The sequence below is a fragment of the Miscanthus floridulus genome, chromosome 7 (assembly GCF_019320115.1).
Source record: "Miscanthus floridulus cultivar M001 chromosome 7, ASM1932011v1, whole genome shotgun sequence".
Classification (NCBI taxonomy): Eukaryota; Viridiplantae; Streptophyta; class Magnoliopsida; order Poales; family Poaceae; genus Miscanthus; species Miscanthus floridulus.
In genome coordinates, this window is record NC_089586.1 from 101,156,513 (window position 1) to 101,183,091 (window position 26,579).

A 26,579-nucleotide genomic window follows, 5' to 3' on the forward strand; every position below is an offset into this window, starting at 1 on the left:
GACGTAGGCACAACTCTGTGGTGTGGCCGAACCTCAGGATAAATCCTTGTGTCTTTGTGTGCTATGACTGTTGATTGCATTATTTTGTTATGGTGGCAAGATGTATATTGTATGTAGGTGGAGGAGCAAGTAAAGGTGTGAATTCACTTAGTACAACTACTCCATACGTGTGCTCAACTCAATTTAGCATTTGAGCATTTCAATTAGTTGGTTCACTACTCTCCGTGATTCGGAAATTTGGACAAGTCGATAAATTCCGCTTGGGACCAAAAATTTCGATACCTGTGATTTAATCCGCTGCAAAAAGTCTGTGAATTTCAGGGAACGTCTATTCACCCTCCTCTAGGCATTTCAATCATTTCAGCCCTCAAGGTGAGGAGGGTCAACCCTAGATTGTCGGCTCGTCGGTTCCGAGGATAGTTTTTAATTTGGTGGTCTGAATTAAGTGGGTTCAATTATATGTCGATCTAACATTTTTCATATATCTTGTGGGCTCTTTTCTGAATTTGGTGCTCAGAATTCATAAGAAGGTTAACCAATAAAAGTGCAACCAAATATAAGGTAAATGTAAACAATGTAATTGAAAGCATGCAGTCTAAAGGGATAAAGTTTATGACCCCTCTGAAAATTAGTTCTGAAGAAAGGGCAGGTGAAGAATGGAATTACCTTATGTGCTACAGGTTAGATCATGGAAACACAAAATTATGACACGGTTGGTCATTGTAAAATGGTGCGGCAACACCCACCCCCTATGTTTTCTAGTTTGAAATGAAGAAAGTATCATATGTGAAGCACTCTTGTATCTATCAAAAAAAAAAAAAACTAAAGAATAGAACACCTTCTCGGACAATCCGACGTTTAATTTTCTTTAAAATTATGCCTTATTAAACGACTTAAAAAATAGAGAAATATACTAAAGTACATTTTAAGTAAAGCATGCTGTAGACTTGTTTCGAGATGAATGTGGTCACAGGCATGTCACTCAGTTCGAATTGTTATCATATCTTTGTCTTTTACATGTCCCCAAGTCCTAACATATACTCTCTTCTTTCCAAAGTAAACGCACATCTCACTTCTCGAGAAGTTAAACTTTTTAAAGTTTGAAGGATAGGCCTGGTGCAAGCGGTAGAGTCTTACCGTCTGTGACCGGAAGGTCCCAGGTTTGAGTCGTGGTCTCCTCGCATTGCACGGGCGAGGATAAAGCTTGCCACTGACACCATTCCTCAGATCCGCATAGAGCGGGAGCTCTCTGCATTGGGTACACCATTTTATTTATGATATATAACAAATATCATTAGATTAAGCATAGAGCATACTTTCTTAATAAATTTATTTGAAGATATAAATATTGATAATATTTTTTATATTTTCAGTTAAACTTAAAAAAGCTTTGATTCCTCAAGACGTGAGAAGCGTATTTATTTTGAAACAGAGGTGAACTATGCTATCGTTTAATGTTTCATGACCGCGACAGTTCATCTGCAAAAGTGTACGAACGCAGCCACAAGCAAACCAGCCTTCAGCTTGACACTACGGGGGATGCCATAGCTTCTCTTGCCCACAATTCCTGTCACAAATGGCCAGAAACATAGCAGCAGCCAGCTACAGCACACGAATTCTCCAACACCCGGGCCACCGTCTTCAACCGCTCCGGCAACCACCCGCCATACTCCGACAGCTATGGCGACAATGTTCAAGATTGCAATTGCTGTCGCAGGGACGAACACCGGTGACGAATCAAAGGTGACCGCCCAAGGTCAGCCTCGTCGGTACCACAATCGCTGCCGGACGTGCTCTTGTCCTTGCGAGTGACCTCGAACACTGTATCAGAGAGCCCTAAGGTCTTGAGTAGCACGGTGAGGAACGCGAGGAGCCAGGCGGAGGATGAGACAATCCGCTGTATCCTTTGGTTGTTCCACCAGCTACGAGCTGAGAGCCGGCAATCCATGTACTCCATGAAGTTGTATATGTTGTAGCTCAGGAGTAGGGCTAACGGGATGCTGAAACCTGATTCTGATGGCTGCACAAGAGCATAGAGTTCAGATACGACAGCGAAGAAAATCCACTTGTTGTTCGAAACAACGCAGTGAACAGTTCTAGCCTCCTCTAGTTGTACAAACTTAAAACAAGGATAAACTTTTTTATATATGATGAAATTATGATTCTGCAGTGGAAGAAAAGGGAAAAGCTGTAGTTAGAAACAACATATATGTCCGTTACCTTTGGCAGAAAAGAGTGCGAAAGCATTTAGGTCCCTAATTGAGTTTCGGTGATTAATGACAATACGAGATTACTGTGACTAATGTGTGTTTTGCAGATGCAATTAAGTTAGGTCATGGTAATAACAATTGATTGGGCAATCATGGTTGTCATACCCCTACGATGAAAATCGTTTCGGTTTTCAAAGGATGGACGACAAGGTTAAGAATGGACAAGTTCTAAGTGTCGTTTGGTGTTGAAGAGACACTTAGAGAGTTTAGGACTTAGTTTTTCCTTTGACCGTACTATTAAGGGGGTATGGATGGGTAGCTTGACCTAGGTGAGTCTAGTGGGTTAGGTGTAGTGCACACTTGTCAAATCTAGCACTAGGTAGCTCCTAAGTAGCCCTTAGATCAATTGGAGCAAACTTCATTCACATATGATTTTGAGTTGGAAGTAAATGGAGGGTCAAATGTTGACCGGACGCTAGTTCCGGTGTGACCGGATGCTGGCGCAGAGTCCGGTCAGTTCATTTGATTAAGGTGAAGTCATCTGGATGCGACCGGACGCTGAGAGAAATATGACCAGACGCTAGGTGCCAGAGTCCGGTCAACATCAGTAAAGTTTCAGAGAGCAATTTTTGTGACCGGACGCTGGTCAGTGTTCGGTCACAACTTAACTGCTCAGTGGCGGGGAGAACTGATCGGAGCGTCTGATCACCCCATAGTGGCACATAATGGTTCGTTTTGAATGAGGGGTTATAAATACTTCCTCTATTCACTAAGGGATCATTTTTGCTCATTTCAACAGCTGAGAAACACCCTTGAGAGTGCCAAGAAGAGCAAGGTCCTAGTGAGGTGATTGAGATTTGAGAATCCAAGAGAGAGGCCTCATTAGTGAAAGCAAGAGTAGCAAAATGTGCATCCATCTTTCTCATTAGGCTTGTCGTAGTCAAGTGAGAGTTCGTGCTTGTTACTCTTGGTGATCGCCATCACCTAGACGGCTTGGTGGTGATTGGGAGCTTGGTGATCATCCGGCGGAGCTTGTGGATGACCCAACTCAAGTTGTGAGCGGTTGTGGGTGATTCACCGCGATGGAGTGTCAAAGAATCAACCTGTAGAGAGCACTTGATCCTTGTGCGGATCAAGAGGGAGCTACACCCTTGCGCGGGTGCTCCAACGAGGACTAGTGGGGAGTGACGACTCTCCGATACCTTGACAAAACATCGCCGCGTTCCTCCTTCTCTCTTTACTTTAAGCATTTACTTTGAGCAATTCAATTCTTGTCTTCACATTCATAGAATTGCCATGCTAGAGTAGGATTAGAACTTAGGTGGTAAAACTTTTGTGCGGTAGAATACTAGAAACACTTTCTAGACATAAGAGGTGAAGTGGGCTAAGTATAGGGTTTAATTATTGCAAAGTTTTTTAGAATTAGCCCAATTCATCTCTCTCTTGGACATCTTGATCCTTTCAATTGGTATCAGAGCTTCGTACTCACGTATTTAGGCTTAACCACCTAGAGAAAGATGTCTTATAGAGATGGTCCTCCTCCTATCTTTGAAGAAGATGATTTTCCTTATTAGAAAATTCGCATGGAGGCGTATTTAAAAGCTCTAGATGTTGGAATACTTAGAGCCGCCTCACAAGAATTCCCAAAACCTCAGGATCCCACGTACCTTCATGGTGATGAAGTGAACTATGAAAAATAAAATGCAAAGGCTAGAAACACCATCTTTAGAGGCCTTTACAAAGATGTGTTTAACCGGGTGAGAAACCGCAAGGACGCCCATGCACTATGATCGGACATTTGTGCGCTCCATGAGGGAACTAAGAGCAAGCGTGAGGAACGCTATCATCTCATAATGAAAAGCTTAATTCTTTTGATATGTTCCTAAAGAGAGTGCTAATGAAATGTACTCATGCTTGAATGTTTTTATAGAGGAAGTCAATGGGCTCGGACTTACACAAATGCAACCATCCGATGTTGTAAGAAAGATCTTGAGTGTCTTCCCTATTGATAAATATGGACACATTGTGACCGTGCTTCATCAAGGTGATCTTTCCACTGCTACACCAACTCAAATCTTGGGAAAGATCAATGCTTATGAGATGTATATGCATATCACACCACAAGATGGCTCATCCTCTACCAAGAAGAAAGACAAAGACTTAGCATTCAAGGCTAGCCAAGAGAAGGGCAAAGCAAGAATTGAGTATGAGAGCTCAAGTGATGATGAAGTTGATGATGTAAGTCTTGCTCTCATGGTGAGAAGAACCGCTAAAATGCTAAAGAAGCTCAACAAGAATGGCATCAAATTTGATGGGAAGAAAAAGAAATTCTTCACTAGCACTAGAAGGAAGCCAATCTCGGAGATAGATTGCTACAATTATGGAGAACTTAGTCATCTAGCACATCGATGCACAAAGTCCAAGAAAGACAAGTATAAGAAGACGAACAAGGGCAAGAAAGATGACTCAAGTGATGAAGATGAAGATGAGAAGAAAAAAAGCCATACAAGAAGAAAGATGGCAAGGACTTCCACAAGAAAAAGAAAAATGGCAAGGCATACATCATCGGCTATTGGCTCACAGACATTAATTCATCAAGTTGCTCATCCGATGATGATAGTGAGAATGAGAAGGTGGCCGCAATTGTGATTGACTCTTCATCATTTTTACCGACACCACCGCTACCATCCTCTACACACCTATGCCTTATAGCCAAGAGTGAACGAAATATATCAAATGATGATGATAGTAGTGGTGATGATCATGCTAACAATGATGATAGTGATAGTGATAGTGGTGATGATAAATTTGAATCACATTCATATGATGATCTTGTCAAATTGCTAAACCAATACACTAAGATCATTAAAAAGACTAGAGCTAAGAATGAAAAACTAGAAGCTAAGAATGATTCTCTTTTAGCTAAATGTGATATAGCGGAAAATGCTAGTGTTGAGCTTAGAGAAGCAAATAATGCTATGTCATCCAAACTTAAGAAGCTCAAATCTTCTAAGAAAGAGTTTAAAGATAAACATGATAAACTTGAGGGGATGCATAAAAAGCTCATCACTAGCTATAAAATGCTAAAAGAAGAATATACAACTCTCAAAATCAATCATGATAATCTTGTTATCGCTCAAGAATTTTTATCCAATGAGCCACATGATGCTATTAACGATGTTGTTAAGATTGATATAGCTACATCATGTGATGATTTAATTATTGAGAGCATTGAGCAAGGATCTAGTGGTAAAGGCAAGCAAGTGGTTGAAACCGACAACTATGATGAGTATGTCAAGCTCAAGCATGATAATGAAAAGCTCAAGAAAGACCTTGAAGAGCTCAAAACCACCAACACTATAGTGTTAGAAACTCTTGATCATGATGGTGATTTGATTCTTGAGAATGAGAAGCTCAAAGAAGAGAACAAGAGACTCAAGAAAGAGAAAAATGATGATGCACTCAAAGAAGAAAATAAGAAGTTCAAGTTGAAAAAAGAACATCTCAAGATTGGATTGAGCAAGTTCAGAAGAGGCAAACATCTTCAAAGTAAGTTACTAAGGAACACCATCATGAAGATGGATAGAAGTGACATTGGGTACTTGGCAAACCAAGAGAAGAAGGCTCAAGCTCAATAACAACAGCACAAGTCAAAGCCAAAGCCAAAGAGGTGTTTTGAGTGTGGACAAGGTCACTTTGCCCATGAGTGTAAAACTCCACCACCACATCCCTTGCCCAAACATGCTAGACCCTTTGCTTTCAATGCTTATTACATGCTTAGAAAGGACTCTAGTGGAAAGATGAAAGTTATGTTCTTAGGACCTCCTAACAAGAATAGGTCTAAGAAAATTTGGGTAGCAAAGTCACTTGTTGAGAAAGTGAAGGGCCTCAACAAGTTTGGGTTCCTAAACAAGCTTGATCTCTTGTGTGCAGGTGAATTACAAGACTGGTGAAAGTCATTGGGTAATTGATAGTGGTTGCACACAACATATGACTGGTGATCCTCGTATGTTCACCTCATCAGATGAAGAAGTAGATGGACAAGAAAGAATCATATTTGGAGATAATTTAAAGGGCAAAGTTAAAGGATTGGGCAAAGTGGCAATATCAAATGATTATTCAATCTCAAATGTGCTATATGTTGCTTCATTGAGCTTCAACTTACTATCCGTTGGTCAATTGTGCTATGGCGGCTCATTTTCGAATGAGCGATCTCGGCGCACTCTCCTACTACCTCGGCATCGATGTGAGATAGAGGAAGGAGGAACTTATGCTTGGTCAGTGCGCGTATGCCTCCAAGCTGTTGGATAGGAGCGGCATGGCTGAGTGCAAGCTATGTGTGACTCCGATGAAGGAGCGGCTGAAGCTGACGAATGCTAGCACCGCGGAGAAGGTGGATGCAACACTCTATCGGAGCATCATTGGTGGTCTGCGCTACCTAGTCCATACGAGGTCGGACATTGCCTTCGCCGTGGGCTACGTCAGTCGCTTCATGGAGTATCCCAGAGAGGATCACTGGGCTATAGTAAAGCGGCTACTGCGCTACGTCAAGGGAACGGTGGATCAAGGGATCATCTTTCCCAAGACCGACGGGAGTAGGCTGCAGCTCACTGTGTTCAGCGATGCAGACATGGCGGGGTACATCGTCGGACGACGGAGCACCTCTGGCGTGCTCGTCTTCTTTGGGTCGGCCCCAATTTCATGGCTGTCGCTGAAACAGAAGGTGGTGGCGCTATCTATGTGCGAGGCAGAGTACGTAGTGGCGTGCCAAGTTGTGTGGCTGCGCCGGCTGCTGGGCGAGCTGACCGGCGTGGAAGCTCACCCACCAGCACTGATGGTGGACAACTAGCCTGCCATTGCCCTCACGAAGAATCCGGTTCTGCACGACCGGAGTAAACACATTGATGTGAAGTTTCACTTCCTCAGGGACTGTGTCGATAGAGGGCAGATCATCATCGAGTTTGTCGAAATTGGTCGGCAACTCGCGGACATCCTCACGAAGCCGCTTAGACATCTTCGACTCACGGAGCTAAAGGAGATGATCGGTATGGAGAGGGTATAAGGGTTAGCAGTAGGATTAGAGAAAGATTGTTAGATAATCTGCTGCTACATGTAGCACTGTAGCCACATGCAGAGACTGACGTAGGGTCAGCCCTATATGTTATCTAGTTACTGTTACAGCATGCGCGTTGTACTAGGATTAGATGGATAGAGTTGTATAAATAGACTACCACGGTAACTCAGTAAAGAGAGTTCAAATTTGTCATCTCCCATACAGGGCTTCGGCCAACGCTGGTGTCTTGTACTATGTGTGTATACTCTGTTCTCCCTCTTCTTAAACCTCTAGCTATAGTGTATGGGGATGGACAACGTTTGTTCATAGTCGGCTTAGCTAGTGGATGCTCAACAAAACTAGTGAGTGGTTTACTCATCTGAGCCAATAACCCTATGGGCTAACCGTTTGCAAGAAGCTGTAAGGTCCCAGCAGCGAAAAGCACAGCTCAAAAGTGCCCTCAGCGGCCACACGTCGATGACCAGGTAGGCAAGGCATTGCCGGAATTGCAAGCGCTTGCAGACAGAGAGAATGGATTGGGTTGTTCCGGCTCAGGAGTATCTCAAAGAGACCTGTCGCCCATCTCTTGTACTGGGTTAGGCTCGCTGGTCCACCCGTCGGTGAGCTGCCGAGGAACGCCGGCGGATTGGTGTTCAGAAGTGCTTAGTTCCAGCCAGCAGCATGGATCCGCTGCCCGGTCAGAATGTCCTCAGTCGTTGATCCATAAACCCAGCCAATCTGCAGATACATTATTGTGAAGCAATGTAGCAAAATCTACAAAGACGTGTGTGCTGCACTGCTGCTACACAATAGCAACTTTGTAAAATTGTAACTAACAGTACTGATTGCTAAATACCTCCTGTCCCCAATATGTGCTGGTCTCACTGAAGGCAGACACTTCTTTTGCCACTTCGATGCGACTCGATAAATCTACAGTTGGTGCTAGGAGCATGTCACCGGATATGATGCTCCTAGCTGATTCGATTAGTTCTTTTTGGTTGCCAAGCTTCACTTGCAGTTGCAGTTCCTCACTATATGGTGACCCTGACAAATAACTTTCTAATTACACCAACTCATGTAATAGTATAAAATGAACCGAAATACATTGGATTTGTAGGACAGCCAGTTCGCTTTTGGTTTCAGTCAGGGCTTATCAGTCAGCCAACAACGTTTTTCTTTCACAACAAACCAGCACCAGCCGAGCTTATCAGCCCAGAAACCAACCAACGAACATACTCTGAGTGCTGATAGTCGCATATCAGTTTGTGCTCAGAATTCACCTTTTATCCTTTGTTTGACTTGTGTGGTGGTGAAGTCTGGTGGTGGCACGCCTAAAGATGGCAACGGGCCCCGATATCCGATACCCGACGGGTATTTGATCCATTAGGAAACGGGGATGGGATCATATCTTTACCCGCGGATATTTAAATAGGTAAGAATCAATCCCTGACGGGTATAGCGGGTACGGGAACGTTCCCTATTTATCCGTCCCCGTTACCCGTTGGGGAACCCGACTATTTGAACTGTCATGCGAGTATTAGGTCCAAAGAAACTCAACATAAGTATTTTGGTCCAAATCTGAACAATCATATATATAGTTTGTGTGTTCTAGGAACCCTAGTTCAATTTTTTCTCACCATCTCCGCCAGCAACACAAGCACGCCTGCCTCACGAGCGCTCGTGCCCCTCGCTTCCTCAGTTCGGTCTCTCTGCCATCTTTGCTCGTCCTCTACGCAATCTCACTCCTTCTCCTTGGCATCTCTGAGACTCCGACACTTATACCCGGGTGAAGAAGAAACGTCTCCGATTACAAAGTTGCGACCCCAAGTGTCCTTGTTTATCGGGTATGCAGTACCCGTCGGGTATCTGTTACCCGACCGATGCTCGATGGGTACGGGGATGGGCAAGAATCTATACCCGAGATAGTTAACGGGGATGAGAACGGAATAAATTCTCCATAGCGGGGAAGAGAACGTTCCGGCGATCCCCGACGGAGTACATCTCTGTTGCTATCCTTAGGCACGCCATAAATGACTTTTCTTCGGTGAAAGCAACCCGTCCCATTATAATAAATTCCTTGAAGTCCAGCGAATCCATACCCAAGCTTCTAAACTCATCAGCACAGAAATGATAGCCAGTAGCAACTAACATTAGTGTTCAGCAGTCAGTACCGCACATAAAACGTGAGCAGTGAGCTGCGGTATCTCGGATGAACCAGCATTTTATAAGCTGGGTGGTTGGATAAATTCAAAGGAGCTATAAACTAGTCTGCCTGTTTGAACTAGCTAGAGTTGAGTTTTGTCTAAACATGGCTAAGACTTCTTCGGTTTGGGTGTTTTATCGGATAGTTAGGGTTTGGATTGCGATCCTCCTATTTCTAAACAAACCGTTAGCATTAAGAGCAACATGAATTCTTGAGTTTGGTTAAAGTCAAACTATCTTAAGTTTGATTGAGTTTATTATATGAAAAATATTCAAATGTATGGTTCCAGATAGGTATGAGATGACATATGGTGGAAATGTGCCCATGTCACGGATGATGAGTGATTGTCGACACAAGTTGATCGAGCTTCGGTTGAGTTGGGTTAGTGTGATTTGGACTAACCAAGTTGTCGAGTTGGCCTGCGTTGTGCAATATGTCTCTTTGGCTATGAATGTGCAGGTGCTGGGTGCACTGAGTTGGTCGGTAGGCGATGGAGAAGGTCAAATAAGGAGTTTGTGCACGATGGATTGAAGGCGGCGAAGAACGGATATGAAAGGCTTGGACCAAAGGATCTAAGGGGCTGAGGTTGAACCATTGCGGCTTGCATTGGGCACATAAAAGAGCAAGAATATACGAGTGATGAAAACGATATTGACCAGAGTGAAGGCTAGGGTTGGACCAAGTCAAGGGAATACGTTGCAAGTACTTTGTGGACCTCTGGGCTGAGGGCATGAAGGAGACACGTCGACATCAGAGGAGTTGAGTACCAGCTACGTGACCATGGAGGCTTTGGCTGTTTTAGCTTCAAAACCATGTGCAAAGTGGTTTTGGGTTTGGGCCTCAAAACCTAGGGAGGATCACGAGGCGGCACAAGGTGTCCTCAAGGAGTTTGAGTCGAGGCAACTTCATGAAGGGCACGTGACCGTCCGATACTTTAAAAATAGCCTGAACCATTTTGCCCTTAGTGGTCGAGTGGTTCATGTCTAAATGTAGGGACACTTTTTAAAAATGTGTAACAACCCTATAATGGTAGAAGTGGCTGCCCAACACAACCAGTCCTCCACCCCTTTCATTTTCTAGGGCTAGAGAGAGATAGCAACTCTTAGTCTCTTTCTTCATATGAGTCAGAGGATGTTTCTCAATTCATAAGAAATTCGTCTGGAATTCACCTCTCTTGTCTCCTCCTTTTTGCGTCCCTTGTTTTGCCCTTTTTGAACATTTTCGTCAATTGTCTATGGTGATTTTTGGAATTGTGTGTGATCTGATCTCCTGAGTGATTTTGAGTGGTTTGGATCCATGGAACTAGATCAAATTATGGCTTGAAGTTCAGCTCTCATCTCCAAAGTTGCTCTCTCTCTAAAAATAATCATTTCTAGCCTCCTTTAGGGCCCGTATCGATCCTTAGAATTGAATTCATTCTAATAATTACAATTTAGGCATAGATTAATAAAGCTAATATAGTTGTATATGGAATATGTCGGTGTTTTGTAAACCGGACTAATAAACTTATACGATTGTTGGGCTGCTCTAGGAAGACGATGGTAGCATCCAATGGACACGAGGATTTATACTGATTCAGGACAGAGCCCTACATCCAGTCTCAGAGATGATCGAGTGCGTGTTCCTCGCTTGAATGCTCTGAAGTTCTTACAATGGGAGGTGCAAAAATGGTGGAAGGTCCTATGCTAGGCGAAGGGCTGTCCGAAGAGAAGCTCCAGGAGCTAAAAGGTCCTAATGGCTAGAGGGGGGGGGTGAATAGTCTATTAAAAAATTTCTCCAACAACACTTAACAAACCGGTTAGACAATTATGAGACGAAGCAAGTGTTGCGCTAGCCTACTAAAAATGCAAGCCACCTACCACAATTCTAGTTTCTATAGTTTATTTTCACACAATGGCTATGCCACTACACTAAGTTAGTGTGCTCTTAAAGACTAACTAAAGAGCCACACTAATCAAACTAACAAGCTCTCACAACTAGCTACACTAAAGAGCTTGATAACTAGTTTGCAGTAATGTAAAGAGAGAGAGTAAGATGGTTATACCGTCGTGTTGAGGAATGAACCAATCAATCACAAGAATCAATATCAATGAAGACCAATCACCTCGGAATAAAACGATGACACAAAGATTTTTTACTGAGGTTCACTTGCTTGCCAGCAAGCTAGTCCTCGTTGTGGCGATTCATTCACTTAGAGGTTCATGCGCTAATTGGTATCACACGCTAAACCCTCAATAGGGTGCCACACAACCAACACAAGATGAGGATCACACAAGCCATGAGCAATTCACTAGAGTACCTTTTGGCTCTCTGCCGGGGAAAGGTCAAGAACCCCTCACAATCACCACGATCGGAGCCGGAGATAATCACCAACCTCAACTCGACGATCCTTGCTACTCCAAGCCATCTAGGTGGCGGCAACCACCAAGAGTAACAAGCGAACCCCGCAGCAAAACACAAACACCAAGTACCTCTAGATGCAAACACTCAAGCAATGCACTTGGATTCACTCCCAATCTCACAAAGATGATGAATCAATGATGGAGATAAGTGGGAGGGCTTTGGCTAAGCTCACAAGGTTGCTATGTCAATGCTAATGGCCAAGAGAGTGAGCTAGAGCTAGCCATGGGGCTTAAATAGAAGCCCCCACTAAATAGAGCCATTGTACCCCTTCACTGGGCACAACTCGGGATGACCGGATGCTCCGGTCAGATCGACCGGACGCACCCTACCAGTGTCCGGTCAATGCATGGCTACCACATCATCCCTCTATTCAAATACTAAGCGCCCGATCCCAACGGTCAAGTAAAGACCGGACGCAGCATAGTGCCACAACCGGATGTGGGACCTCAGCATCTTGTCACTTCCAGTAAGGTTCTAGCTATGACCGGACACGTCAGTTTGATCATGACCAGACGTAGGACCCCAGTGTCCGGTCATTTCCAGTAAGCCTCCACTCATGACCGGACTCACCCAGCGTCCGATCACACATGATCTCATCTGTACGCTGCCATGTCAGCAGGACTGGACGAAACTCGCCAACGTCCAATCATGAAGTGACCCAGCGTCCGATCAAAGACTGACGCTAGCGTCTTCACTGCTTCCACTAACTGGATGCTCTGGTCCAGTTGAGACCAGCGTTTGGTGCACTTTGTGAAACCCTATCTTTTATGTACAGGGCACCGGTCGCACTATCGGACTATCCGCACTCTACGGGCGGACACTTCACCGGTGAAGTTTTGAACCCTTGCTCCCAAGTGATAAACACAATGTGTATCACCTTTGTGCATATGTGTTAGCATATTTTCACAAATATTTTCAAGGGTGTTAGCACTCCACTAAATCCTAAATGCAAATGCAATGAGTTAGAGCATCTAGTGGTACTTTGATAACCGTATTTCGATACGAGTTTCATCCCTCTTAATAGTATGGCTATCGATCCTAAATGTGATCATACTCTCTAAGTGTCTCGATCCCTAAAACAAAATGGCTCCTACCAATACCTTTGCCTTGAGCCTTTTGTTTTTCTCTTTCTTCTTTTCAAGTCCAAGCACTTGATCATCACCATGGCATCACCATCATCATATCATAATCTTCATTTGCTCCACCACTTGGAATGTGCCACCTATCTCATAATCACTTTGATAAACTAGGTAAGCACTTAGAGTTTCATCAATTTACCAAAACCAAACTAGAGCTTTTAGGAACCCTACTACAATGGTGAATGAATGGAATGGTAGAGGATTTAGAATGTCTCGAAAGGGTGCCCTGGCCACCCTTATATTGAGTTCAGGGTCAGGGCACATACAACGGAGGTGCTTCTCCTGACCGAAGGGTCGTAAGCCTAAGGGAGGACCTAGCTAACTTGGCTTGCAAGCTACGCTATCTTCTAGTGCATGTCCGGTCGTGGCTATCATCATGGTCTTTCTAGCCACATTGCGGTAGGATGTGACGTGGTGCTACTGTGCCAGCTGTGGTGGCACTATAGCCCTAATGGTGGTTCGTCAGCCGTCCTGTGCAATGCGGTATCCGTCATGGCCTTCATCATCATCTCCTAGTTCCTAGGGGCATCGTACTCGAAGTAGGTAGCTGCCTTGGGTTGTCATTCGCTTGGTCGGGGCCCTAATCATCGGGATCAGGGCACTCTATTGGTTTGGATGGCCGTTTTGTTGAGCCCCTTTGTCATGGATCCCCATCCCATGGTGGGTGAGATCGTACGAGCGTCTAGTCGGTCCATATTTGGATAGTGGGTGCCATACCTGTTGCCACCGTGGTGTGATGTTGTCTCGTCGGCACGGCAAGGCACATGGATGGTGTCTGACTGGGCCGTGGTGACTGCTGCCCCCTTGGTCCTTGCGGGGTTAGTGCGACATGCTTGCTCTTATCAGAGTAGGCATGCCTAGCTATGCTCGACCTTCCCCAATCCCTTCCTAGGGTTGTGATGGGGAGAGGTCGTGCGTCTTGTGAGTGTCATGTACTAAGGTGGGTGGAGGAGGTCAGGAATGTCCCTAGCCTTGGCGACTGGCCTGCTCCGCTTGGCTTTTGCTGGGCCTCAGTCGTTTGGGCCTTCGTTAGCTGCCGTGTTGCGGGCTGTGTGGCCTGCTAACTAATCGGTGCCTTGGGACACCCCTAGGTTATAACCCCGACAGTAGCTCCCGAGCATTTTTACGACCATAAAGTGATCGTGAAAGCGCTGATGCGTGTGTGCATTAGGACGCGGGCTCATGGTCATGGTTTCATCGAGCTTTGTCGCTCGACTCCTTGTGGGCTGACATATTTAATACAGTAGGCAGTGATTGCGTCATGTTCTGTCAGGATGTCCTGATGATGTGGTACGTGACTGATGAGCCCGGTCATGCTAGCATACCATGTATCAGGGTTTGTGGCTCTGGTGGGTCCAAGCGGTCTCATTGTTGCTATGTCAGTCGCACTTCTTAGAGAGCCTCGATTTCTCCTTTCTTGCGAATATCTAGTGCTGGTTGTGACCACCCATGGTCCGCCATGCGGCGTGAGGGTCTCAGGTCGCTCTTCTATTGTTGTTATTCTCAACTTATGTTTGCACTATTTGAGTTGAGGGGAGAGGAAAGAAGATAGAGAGAGAGTCTTGGAAAGGGGCATTGTTCATCTTCCTAATCGGTGCCAGAAGAAGTTTTGTGTGTAGGGGGAAGCAAGTTTCCTATCTTCCCCTATGTATTCTACCTCAGTAGTTGTGGTGCTAGGAGGAGGTTTGTGAGGCATTCCCTTCTATTTCGTTCATTCAAAAGATGGAGGGGAGCGCCCTGCAAGCTCCCTTCTAGCATCTTAGCTTTCAGGGCTTGGGCTATTTTTTGGCGCAACTTGGTTGAGAATCATGTTTCTTGACCATCGTTAATAAGGTTTGACCTCGTGTGCCGGGTCTGATGCTTTCTTGTGCAATTTGTTCAGTCATCTGCTATGCGTTAGGGCTGGCTGCAATATCCGGGATGCGAGGTGGAGGGTTTTGGATCTAGCCTTAGCCTTGAACGAGGTCGCTAGGAGCCCGAGACATAGGAAGGAGTATAGCCGTGGTTTGGGTCTTGGTTCTAGATAGGATCCTGAGGTTCCTACTCTTTGTTCCCTAGTGCCCCTTCTGACCCAAAGGGGTTGTGATGCCTTGTTACAGGCAAGTTTGGTTTTCGCCCCATGCGGGGAGAGGCACATCCACCGTAACCACATGGTCGGAGCGGTGCGCCTCAGTGAGGTCAAAGGGTAATCTGAGTGGGACCCAATATCCTCCCCAATTGATGTGGAGTTTGGTTGTGCCTTATGTGAGACGTCCCATTAATCATCGGCCGTCAATTCCATTGGTCCCCAATCACCTCCACAGTGGTCGGAGGGCAAGATGCCTCCCCTCAGAGGGGGTCAACCTGGGAGACTTTGAAGCGAACAACTTGAACACAAGGAGAGATGGTCGTGTGGCTTTGCACCATCGATTAGAGCCGCAGGTGCCATCTCTTCCTGCCCCTACCTCTAGTTGGCCTCGAGCCCTTCTAAGGGCCAGCCGAAGGGAAGTTCTCCTAAGCACGATGCGGGGTCACGAGTGCAATGGCCACTTTATGCATGGACCCAAGGGATCGTTGCCTCCCTGGTCACTATGAAGCTATTATGGTAGCCATTTTTGTGTGAACAGGCGCATCATCGCTTAGCCATGACAATGGAGGGTCATTCAGCATGGATCCTAGGGGTGGTTGGCCTCCTCGATTTTTCCATGAATTCATGGTGTTCCCGCATGTGGTCATTAGATGCTATGTGCCACCTCATTTCTAAAGGGCTCGTGGGACCTGCTCTAGGACAGACTCCGCGTGGGCGTGGTTCGTGTCTCGAGATGCCACTGCTTAAGTAGCCCCTTTTGCCTAGACCTATCTCCCACTTTTGTTTTCGCCTTCCACTACCATCTGTTGCAAACGAGAGAGCAAATGGGGACTAGGAGGTCAGGCCTAAGAGTTTTACTTGGGTCACATACCACCGTCCACCGTGGTGTGGATTACCTACCGTCCTCTGCTAGTTTCACCGTCGACGCCCCGCTATCCTCCTACGCGACAAGATGGGTGAGTGGTTACCTTTGGAGGTGATGGAGGTGAGGCTGCTGTGGTTGGTGGAGAAAGGCCTTGTTCCTTCGAAGGAGGTTACTAGGTGGAGGGCTATCGTCGGGATGTCTTCCCGTTCCCACAGCCCAGTGAGACGGTGTCATTTATGGACTTCCATGAACGCAGGTTTGCAATCCTAGCATAGGACTTCTTCTATGGGTTTCTTCATGAGTATGGCATCCAATTGTAGCACCTTCCTCCCAATGTAGTACTATAGCTGCCGAGCTTCATTGTCATCTACGAGGCCTTCCTAGGGATTGAGCCTAACAAGGAACTATTTCGGTGGGTGTTCGAGGTCAAGACCCACAAGGCGCATGGCTCTGATGGTGGCGTACTTGCCTTGGTGGATGGGATGGATATTCAAATGCGCTATGGTGCATCCCACAGCTACCTGTGTCTGCTATCATGGATCTCGAATTCTAGCTGACACAGGAATTGGTTTTATATTCGTGATGACATCGCCGCCCCTCTTCCTTGGTTCTCTGTTGCCACACCGATGAGGCTAGAATCATGGAGTTAGGGGTGCGAGCGGAGCTGATCAAAGACGGTGTTAGAGATCCTCAGGATCCTTAAAGGCCAAGTGTCAGCTGGTCTTAATGGTGTTGTAGTCCTGCGCACCATGGTCAAACGGTGGGTTTAGCCATTGAAGCTACGAGCGCGCTCGCTGTGTGTTTTTGCCGAGGTCGAGGACCCGAGCTGAGAGTCTAGGGAGGTGCTTGAGGCTAGTGAAGTCACAAAGCATGTTTCTAGGTTGGTCACCCTGCCACCATCGTCGCGATCAAGAACGTCATGGAGGCATTCTCGGCCACTCATCGGCCTAATCTGGTGAGTTCTCTTCTTCCTCCATGTTTTTCTTCTTGTTTAGGATCCCTAATCTTGCTGATTTCATTTTTGTAGCTGATGCCTTCGTTCATCTCCTGATTCCACCTCCCTTGCTGTGGGGGCATCGAGCATGCCACGTGAGAGAAGGTGGCTACTGAGGAGAAGAATAGGCTCCGTCGTGAGAAGTTAAGGAAGCATGAGTCACGCTAGGGGCATGGGGTCTCGCTGCTAGGTGATGATGATGACGATGATGTTGAGGATGCTTAGAATGACGATGAGGACCTGGTGGCCCTTGATGCTCCGCAAGGATCTAGCGACACCACAAAACCGAGTGGTGGCCCAAAAGCGTCTACCCTTGTCTCCATCACCGGGGACAAGTTCAAAGCATCCTTGTGCCACCTGGGTGGCGGTCAGGGCTCCTTGTTTACCGCCCCTGTCGATCCCTCCTTTGCGGGAGGCGAAACCCCTGTCCGAGGGGAAGATGTCGAGGAGTGTAGTGACGAGGGCCATCCTAGGATCGGATGGCATGAGCCACCGTTCCTCGGTGGGAGGGCTGGTGACTTCCCCTGGCTTCCTTTTGTGCATGTGGGAACTGAGCACCCTGTTTCCTCGGTACCCCGTTTAGAGGCGTCTAAAATGGTGGAGGCGGAGGCTGCCAGGGGGCTTGATGTGGGAGATGTCGGTGTCACCACTATGGTTGGAGATGCCTCGCTAGCTTTCAGCCCTATGGTATCGACGGCGGTGTCTCCTATCTCGGCCCTTCCCAAAGTGTCATGCGAGGGAGAGCGCATTGCTCTACCTTCTGTGGAATGCTCTACCAGGTGTGCTACGTGCCCACTGTTCATCTTCCGATCGGGGTTATTGTCATTTCTTCTTTCACTGATTTTGGTGACCTCTTGATGTAGCGAGCCCCTCATAGGACTCATTGTCCTAAAGTCGTTGCTGGGCATGGCACGTTTCCTACGTGGATGGAGTGGTCCTTGAGTGATGGTGTGGTTTCCAGGCCATTGCCCAGGCTTCCCTCTATTGTGGCCCTACATCCACCTCTTAGAGAGGGTTTCGCTTCAACGAGGGACCACCTTCGCGGTGGCGCAAAAGTGAGCATGGCCAAGGGAGGGAGGCCGGCTGTCGAGAAGCCTGAGAAGCGACCATCAGTCTAGGGGGTGCGGGCTCATTGCCCATGGTTGACCCCTCATTCATGGAGGTAACCTCCGATGGGCCAACCATGTCTGCGCTCTCTTCCTACGAGGGAGATCTAGAGCTAGGTGATGATGTCTTCATTTGGCCACACCCCACAGAATCTGGTAATGCCCTATTCACGGTGGATGATGTGGCCAAGCGAGCCATTAGGGAGGCCACCTTCTAGAGTCATGAGGGTGTCCAGGTGACCTTGTCTGAGCTGGGGGAAGTTGCTGCCATGATTGCTCGGCTAGGCGTGGAAGCCCAACATCGGATGGTCGACAAGGTGATGATCTAGGTGTAGGTGAGCCTTCTTGTCTTCTGTTCTCATCATGCTTGCTCTATCTTTGTTGTAGCTATCTGATCATGCCCTTTTTTATGCAGGGGCTAATGAGGACCTCGATGGTGAAGTCTCAGTTTCTATGCCTGGCCTACCAATCGCAGGTAGAAGGCGCCACTAGCCACAATTGTCTAGGAATGGCAAAAACCGAGGTCAGGTGCCTGTGCGAGGAGTTGGAGGCTTCCCAATGGTTGAGAGATGAGTCGTTCCGCCAAGAGACATGGCTCGGTCCCAAATCAAGGTTCTGACATCCTAGGTGGCTAGACTCTAGGACATGGCTGCCGCCTAAGAGTCAGAGATCACCTCAGCTAGCGCTACTCAAGAAATGGCTGAGTAGGGGCACCAGCGCCTCGAAGCTGAATGCTAGAGACTACGCTCCACCTATAGCGGTGAGTCTTCGTCGACTCCGCATTGCGCCTCTGTTCTATTGCCGCGTCTGGTCATGAATCAATATTCTTTTCCTCAGGGTTGCGCACATGGGTGCTCTTAGATCAGGAGGAGAAGATAGCCATGAACTAAAGGATGTAGGAGGTGGATAATCAGTTGGCTACTTTGACTGCTTCCGGATAGGCCCTTTGCAATGTTGTGCTTGGCATCGGCCGAGGGAGTTCCTAGCTAGCACGTCGCCTTGACAAGGCTCGCTTCCAAGTGGATTCTCTTGTTTCTGAGGGGTTCGATGTGGTGCTCATGTTGCCTTGACATTGGTTGGCTTGCACTATGGTGGCGTCGATTTCGATGCCGTTGGGCGAGGGTATGCGCCAGGGAAGTCGGAGAATGATGTCCTCGCCATCGGCAACATCACTGACCAGAGCACGGAGGTCCATGTGAGCAAAATGTTGGCCGTGAGCATTTGCCTTCAGTACTAGTCTTCTAGTGCATGAATGTTTTTTATGTGGATGTTTTGATGTTGGGTGTTGTGCGATTGGTACAATCGTTTGTCGTCCTGTTATTTTTTCGCTCTTCTTTTCATTTGATTTGGAATGTGCTTCGCCTTTCTTAGTCTTGCTCTCACGAGTGCATGCGCCGCTTGCAGGAGCAGTGTGACGTCGAAGGTAGACAACAGATCCAGTTTGATGTGAAAAGAGAGCAAGGGATTTGTGGCCTCTAATTCCTCGCGGCGAGGGATGCGGTCAGAAGGAGTTTGGAATGAATCTTTCACTAGGACAATGATAAATAGTGTTGCATCATGGGCCATGTACACGTATATCTATGAGTGTAGCCCCCTTGAGTGAGTCATGTCTGGCCACTAGCATGAGTCGGATTGAGTCATTCAGGAGTTGAGCGCTACCAGGACATATTGCATGGGCATCGTGCTATCTGGTTTTGCTCCACGGGTTGGCCCTGAGTTTCTAATTCTATTGGTGGACCCGTATATGTATGTGGACATGCTCGGGTAGTGAGGCTAAAGTCAAAGTGGATGGGACCGATCGATATACCAGAAATCATCGATGATCTAGTTGTCGTAGCTCGGTGCGTGTCGGACACTTGAGCATCAGCTTGTGGTGGAGTTGTTGCTCGGGGCTCTACGAGCCCCTGAACGCATGTTCGCAGTGGAGTTGTCATAGTCTCCGGGTTGCAGGCTGATGGGATCGCTTTTTTACCGCCCTGAGCGGTTGTATCTGGCGTGGGTCGGCCTCTCGGGCAGCCTTGGGCCATTCCTTGCATGCTCGATATCCTCGAGGGGCCCGTGAGCCCCCGAGGATGTCCTCTTCGCGTCTAGCTTGTTGTAGCTTTTGGCCAGGAGGGCTCGTGCGTTTTGGTGCCTAGGTCCTCCTGGCTCGGCATCGCTGCTGTCACCACATCTCCATCTTCGAGTGTAGCTACCACTTTTGATGAAGAACTCTCATGATCTATCACTGTGGGAGGTGATCTTGAGTGCAACGTGGTTCAGTCCACTTGTCACAGCATGCGGTGCTCTTGGGGAGCCCGCTTCCTTAGATGCACACGCCTCCAAGCGATAGCTGACAGTTTGTCATGGTGTGTCAAGCAGCTTGCCCATTACACAAGATCGGACTCAGGTTCTAGGCTTGACCTTGCATGGCATGGCGTCGGCTACTCGCTGGATCACTCATGATGACACCATGTGATGGCGGGGAGTTTCATCGTTCATGCGCGCCTTGGTTCATTGTGTTTCGCTGGTGGTGACGCTACCTGGGGCATGATTCGGTCGTACGGTCTAGTTCTGCCATGCGGTGAGCCTGGACAGGGTATGATCGGATGATGGGCGTTGCCCCATTGGTTCAGGCAATCTTGTTGTTCCCTAAAAGGATGTAGTCACCGCGGGCCATTCCTCAGGTGAGATCGCCATGAGCCATGGCCGTCTGGTTTCCTGGGTGGAGGTCTCAGCCATGGACAGTAATGAGAGAGGGCACTGGGCCCCTCATGTGGGTGCACTTTGGGATGCACCCCCCAAGCGTAGTTCCAGGAGTGTGCTCGCCATGGACCGCGGGATCCAGACCTACGGGACGGAGGTCTGGGTCACAACTGAGGCCAGACGCGGGCATCGACCATTTGGTGCAGTTAACCATGTGGTTCCCCAAAAGGATATGGCTAGTTGAGGTCATTCCCTGGGTGAGCCTATTGCGAGCCGTGGACCTCTGGTTTCCCAGATGGGAGGCCTGGCCATGGCTGGCGGTGAGCAAGGGTGCTGGTCCCTCTGGGTAGGTGAACTCTAGGATGCTGCCACCGAAGGCAGTTCCGAGAGCGTGTCCTCTATGGGCTACATGTCCTAGATCTCTATGGCAGAGGTTTGGGTCGTAGTCGCGGGCGGTCACGGGTGCTGGCCCTTTGATGCTGATGAACTTGTAGTTTTTGCGGTGGATGTGGCCATCGTGGGCATTCCACCATCGAGTTCACCAGCAATGCGAGGAGCCATCGCTTCCTTCTTAACAAACGAGAGTGCGCGACTGTCCCCTACCTGGCGCGCCAACTGTCGGTGTTTTATAAACTGGACTAGTAAACTTATACGATTGCCGCGCTGCTCTAGTAAGACGATGGTAGCATCCAATGGACATGAGGATTTATACTGGTTTAGGCCAGAGCCCTATGTCCAGTCTTAGAGATGATTGAGTGCGTGTTCCTCGCTTGAATGCTCTGAAGTTCTTACAATAGGGATGAAAGAATGGCGGAAGGTCCTATGCTAGGGGAAGGGCTGTCCGAACAGAAGCTCCAGGAGCCCTACTACAATGGTGAATGAATGTAATGGTAGAGGATTCAGAATGTCTCAAAAGGGTGCCCTGGCCGCCCTTATATAGAGTTCGGGCCAGGGCGCATACAACGAAGGTGGTTCTCCTGACCAAAGGGTCGTAAGCCTGAGGGAGGACCTACCTAACTTGGTTTGCAAGCTACGCTGCCTTCTGGTGCACGTCTGGTCGTAGCTATCATCATGGTCTTCTGGCCAAGTTGCGGCAAAATGTGACGTGGCGCTACTGTGCTAGCCGTGGTGGCACTATAGCCCTAATGGTGGTTCATCAGCCATCCTGTGCAACACGGTATCCATCTTGGCATTCGTCATCATCTCCTAGTTCCCGGGGGCGTCATACCTGGAGTAGGTAGCTGCCCTGGATCGTCGTTCGCTTGGTCGCTTCATGGGGCTGAGGGCCACGGCCCCGATCATTGGGGTCGGGGCACTTTGCCAATCTAGATGGCCATTTCGTTGAGCCCCTTTGTCGTGGATCCCCATCCTGTGGTGGGTGGGATCGTACGAGCATCTAGTCAGTTCGTATTTGGACGGTGGGTGTTGTACCCGCTGCCACCGTGGTGCGGTGTTGTCTCATCGGTGCGGCATGGCACAGGGATGGTGTCTGACCGGGCCAAGGTGACTGCTGCCCCCTCGGTCCTTTTGGGGTCAGTGCAGCATGCTTGCTCTTGTTAGAGCAGGTGCGCCTAGCTACGCTCGACCTGCCCCCATCCCTTCTGGGGGTCGTGACGGGGAGAGGTCGTGTGTCTTGCGAGTGTCATGTACTAAGGCGGGTGGAGGAGGTCGGGGATGTCACCGGCCTTGGCGGCTGGCCTGCTGCGCTCAGCTTTCGCTGGGCCTCGATCGTTCGGGCCTTCATTAGCTGTTCTGTTGCGGGCCACGCGACCTGCTAACTAATCGGTGCCTTGGGACACCTCGGGGTTATAACCCCGATAGAATATATTTGTATATTTATTGTTAGGCATACAAGAGACATACTTATATGTTGCATTTCTATTGTAGGGAAGTAAGTTGAAAAGTGTGCTCTAAGTTGAAGAATAGAATTATGGCATAGTGATCTATAAAATTTATTTCCATCTCCCACCCTATAAATTTGAGATAGGCTTACTTATGAGATTGAGAATGTTATGGAATGTCAAATTCCAAGCCAAATAGTCTAACTCATTATGTAGATTCCAATTCATCCAAAATAAAGGGATCCAAATAGCCCCTTAGTGTTTTTCTCGAACATGTTTGTGTTGAGGTTTTTGAGATGTTCTTGACTGATCTTTAGGTGCTACGAGACCTTAGGAACACACATAGACTCTGCCTTCAAAAGATTTCCCATGAGCACCTAGAAACTATCATTTTGAGGTTTCTGGCAAAAGCCCAATTTGAGAGAGATTTCAAAATTCTTGCCAAACTTTGATCTTTTGGCAAGATCTCTTGGAGATAGCTCACCATGAGTTAGTAAAGGTGTATGCAAAATTTCGTATTTTTTGGAGCTCTTTTGGGTTGGTTTGGGTTTTTCTTGGAGAGGATTTTGCAAAATTTTTTTGAAAAAATAGCCTAGATGATTTTCAAATCCGGCTAAGCTGGTTTTTGAGACTTGTTCCACTTGAGGTGATTTTTTATGAAGATGTTCTTTACAACGTTATAAACCTGTCCATCGAATTTCACGATTTTTGAAGGTTGTTTGTTTGGGCTTCGATATTTTTCTTTTAAGGCTGCCTGCATGCTGAAAACAGCAAAAACTAGCTAAGCCGATTTTGGGTGCAAGTGTTGGAATTTGCCCTTTTTTTTCACCTCTAATCGCTCCCGTATTTTTATAGCCTAGTTTATAGGGTTTGTAGGTCCGTCGTGACTATAAGATCTTGGCTAACGCTGCTCAATAGATTTGTGGTTGTTTCGGGATATATGGCGTTATTTCGTTCTTGAAAAGAGAAAAAAAATTTAGACTCCCATTCATCTCTCTGTCGTTTATTCTGGTGATTCAAGGTATATTATAAAAAGTGATAAATTCATAAATCTTAATAATCTTTATATAAGTTTGATTGAACTTTATTCTAAGACTGTATGTTTTTAGTACGGGGAGTACATCTCTGGTACTTTGTACATGACTTCCGTCTGGTTTCCAAAAGGATCATCCTTGAGGGCACCATAGAATATCTGTGGTGCCTGAACAAATCCATTGTGGGACTCGTTGTCGAATCCCAACAGGAGGCACATTGCATGGAGAGTGACTTGTGGGTTGTTTGCAAACATGTCGCAGTCCAGGTTTAGCATTATTGGCGCATTGGTCAGCACAGCGGAAACCCTTGCTGCACACCGATTAAGGTCAACAATCAGTAAACAGCTGTGTTCTGCTAATGTTAATGGAACAGACACTTCTCTGAACTTTGTGTCTCACTAATGAGAATTCACTTATTCCGCTGAGGAGCGTGACAAACACTAACCAGGACATTCATGGCCCCGGCCTTGAAGTGGTGGTGAAATCTGGGTCTATTTTCTCTTGAGATGTATATCAGACTTGGAAACCCTTCTCCTGTCGTGCACTTGCTGTTGTCCCACAGGACCTGAAATCAGCAAAAAGGAACACCAAACCAGTAAAAGTCTTGCAGACTATATATACTTCACAAAATATTTTTACAATAATTGTTGATCTAGTTACTCATAAAAATAGCACAGCTTCATCTCAACCTTAATTATGGTCGGGTGATTATTTCGCTCCACACCCAAGAACTCAGTGAACTCACTGTCACTCTGCACAAGAGAGCCCTCCTCTGCTTTCTCGACCCGACTTACCAACTTCTCATACTCGTTCTGCAACACGAACAAGAAAACAAACCACAAGATCAGACACCGCGCCAGTGCCACGGACAACACTAGACAGCTCACCTTTATGAACGTCCATTCTTGCAAGAATTCTTCAGCCTGTTCGCTTGCTCGTAAACGATCGTAAATTTCAGCCAGGAACAGTGTTTTTCTCTCACACCAAACTAGCCAGCAGTAAATAATCCACGATCGTTTACGGCCTCCCGAACAAGCCGCTTGACCGGCGGCGCGGGGCTCGGGGGCGGAGGGGAAGTAGACCGAGGGAGCTCTGGCTCCGACTCCGTGCCTCCTGCAGAACGGCACCCAGAGCCTCGCGAACGCGGCAGACTCGCGCAGCGCGTAGCAGGTCAACGGCGAGCAGCCGTCGTCCGAGACGTAGCACGCCAGCTTGCCGGCCGGGTAGTCCACGGCAAGAAGCGAGAGCACGGTGTTCACGGTCACAACCGGTGGCTCCAGCTCCGGGTCCGCCGTGGTCACGAACACATCTACCGCCGGGAGCTCGTCGGCCCTAGTAGAAATCAGAAGGCGTGAGAACAAAAAAAAAAAAAAAAAAGCACGGGGCGTTTCGGTCTTTCGGATACATGAGCAGCGACGGCACGTTGGGGGCGGTTGGGCGGCTGTACCTTCCGGGGAGGCGGTCCGGGTACGTCTCGAACCGGACGGGGTTCCACTTGCAGTTTATGTTGAGGAGCCACAGGAGCGTGAACCACACGCCTCGCAGAAGAGCGCCGCGACCGCGAGCCAGCAGCGCGTCGTCGTCGTGCTGCCGGCGCCGCCCAGCAGAGAGGTGGCATGGTGGGCGAGGAGGGCGAGTAGCAGGGAGAGGACGACGAGGTCGGCTAGCTTCCACGCCGTGCGGCGGATCGGGACCCTCTCCTGCAGTTTCTTGCCTCTCGACATGGCCACTGCCGCAGCTCCACGGGCAAGCACCGAAGCAGCACCGCGAGTAGTGGCTATTACTTTTTATGCAGATAGAATTTTATAGACTAACAGGGCATCGTAAGATACCCCGGTTCATTAAACGAAACCGAGCCATAAAGCTTACATGGTGATAGAAACAAGGAATAAATTATCTCAAAGATTATTATTATGTTTTATGCTAACAGAAATACCCGTGCATTGCAGAGTGTCAAGACTATATAGATATATTATCACTCAATAGTATGTCTATGGGTGTGACCAAATGTGAATTTTTAAAGTTCTTACCTAGTTTTTTATGCTTCGATGCTATATTATGGACAATTAAGTGAGTAATAAAATTACTTTAATTTTATATTAGAACGTTAATTTGGCCAGCAATATTGTTAGGTAGTTCAAGGTTGGTTTGTCGAAACCCTAACTCTTTATAGTCCATTACTGCCTCTGTTCCTAATCTAAGGGCGTGTTTGGGACTGCTCTACAAACTCCACTATGGAGTAGCTCCACAAAAAAATATAGAGTTTGTGGAGCACCCCTTTAGATACTATCATAACTCAACTTTTTTTCCTCGAGCGGAGTGAGTGGAGTTGAACCTATTTGGCTAAAAAAACATAGAGCAAAGCTGAAAAAACGTGGAGTAGAGCAGTCCCAAACACCCCTAAGTACATAGTAAAAACTATGAATCTAGAAAAAACCAAAACGCCTTATAATTAGGAATGAACAGAGTATTGTTCTTTTGAGCAAAGAGGAGGGGGCAAGACCATAGGGTAAATATACTATAAAAGGAGAAAAAAAGATAAAACAACCAAAATGTTTATTAACAGAACATAAAGAGAAACAAAACTAAAGGTCACACAAAGTTCTCGAACCATGAAAAAAAGCTTAGAAAATCCTCTTGCATTGAGAAAGGTAAGCAAGAAATTCTCGAGGAGACGAGAGCCAGTATTTATCATGATGATACTTAATGATCTCCATGAAAAAAAAGGTGAGAGCCAAGATTTATGATGGCAATCCTCAAAGATAATGAATGGAAAAATAGTATGTCGTAATAAAATCAAGTTTTTTTTTTTTATTTTCTGGGTCTAGTGAATAAGGTCTTGTTCGCTGGTCTTGTTCAGCGAACCAGCCGGCTGGTTCGCCTCTGGAGATTCAGCCAAGTTTCAACCGCTACAGTGTTTTTCTCTCACAACAAACCAGCCAGAACAGTGTTTTTCAGCCAAGTTTCAGACCAGCGAA

The 26,579-nt window shown here is 47.2% G+C and overlaps 1 pseudogene; it reads right to left on the reverse strand.

The window, feature by feature from the left end:
* Positions 1 to 1,475: 1,475 nt before the first annotated feature.
* Positions 1,476 to 25,352, reverse strand: LOC136463991 (cellulose synthase-like protein H1; annotated as a pseudogene).
* Positions 25,353 to 26,579: the final 1,227 nt, after the last annotated feature.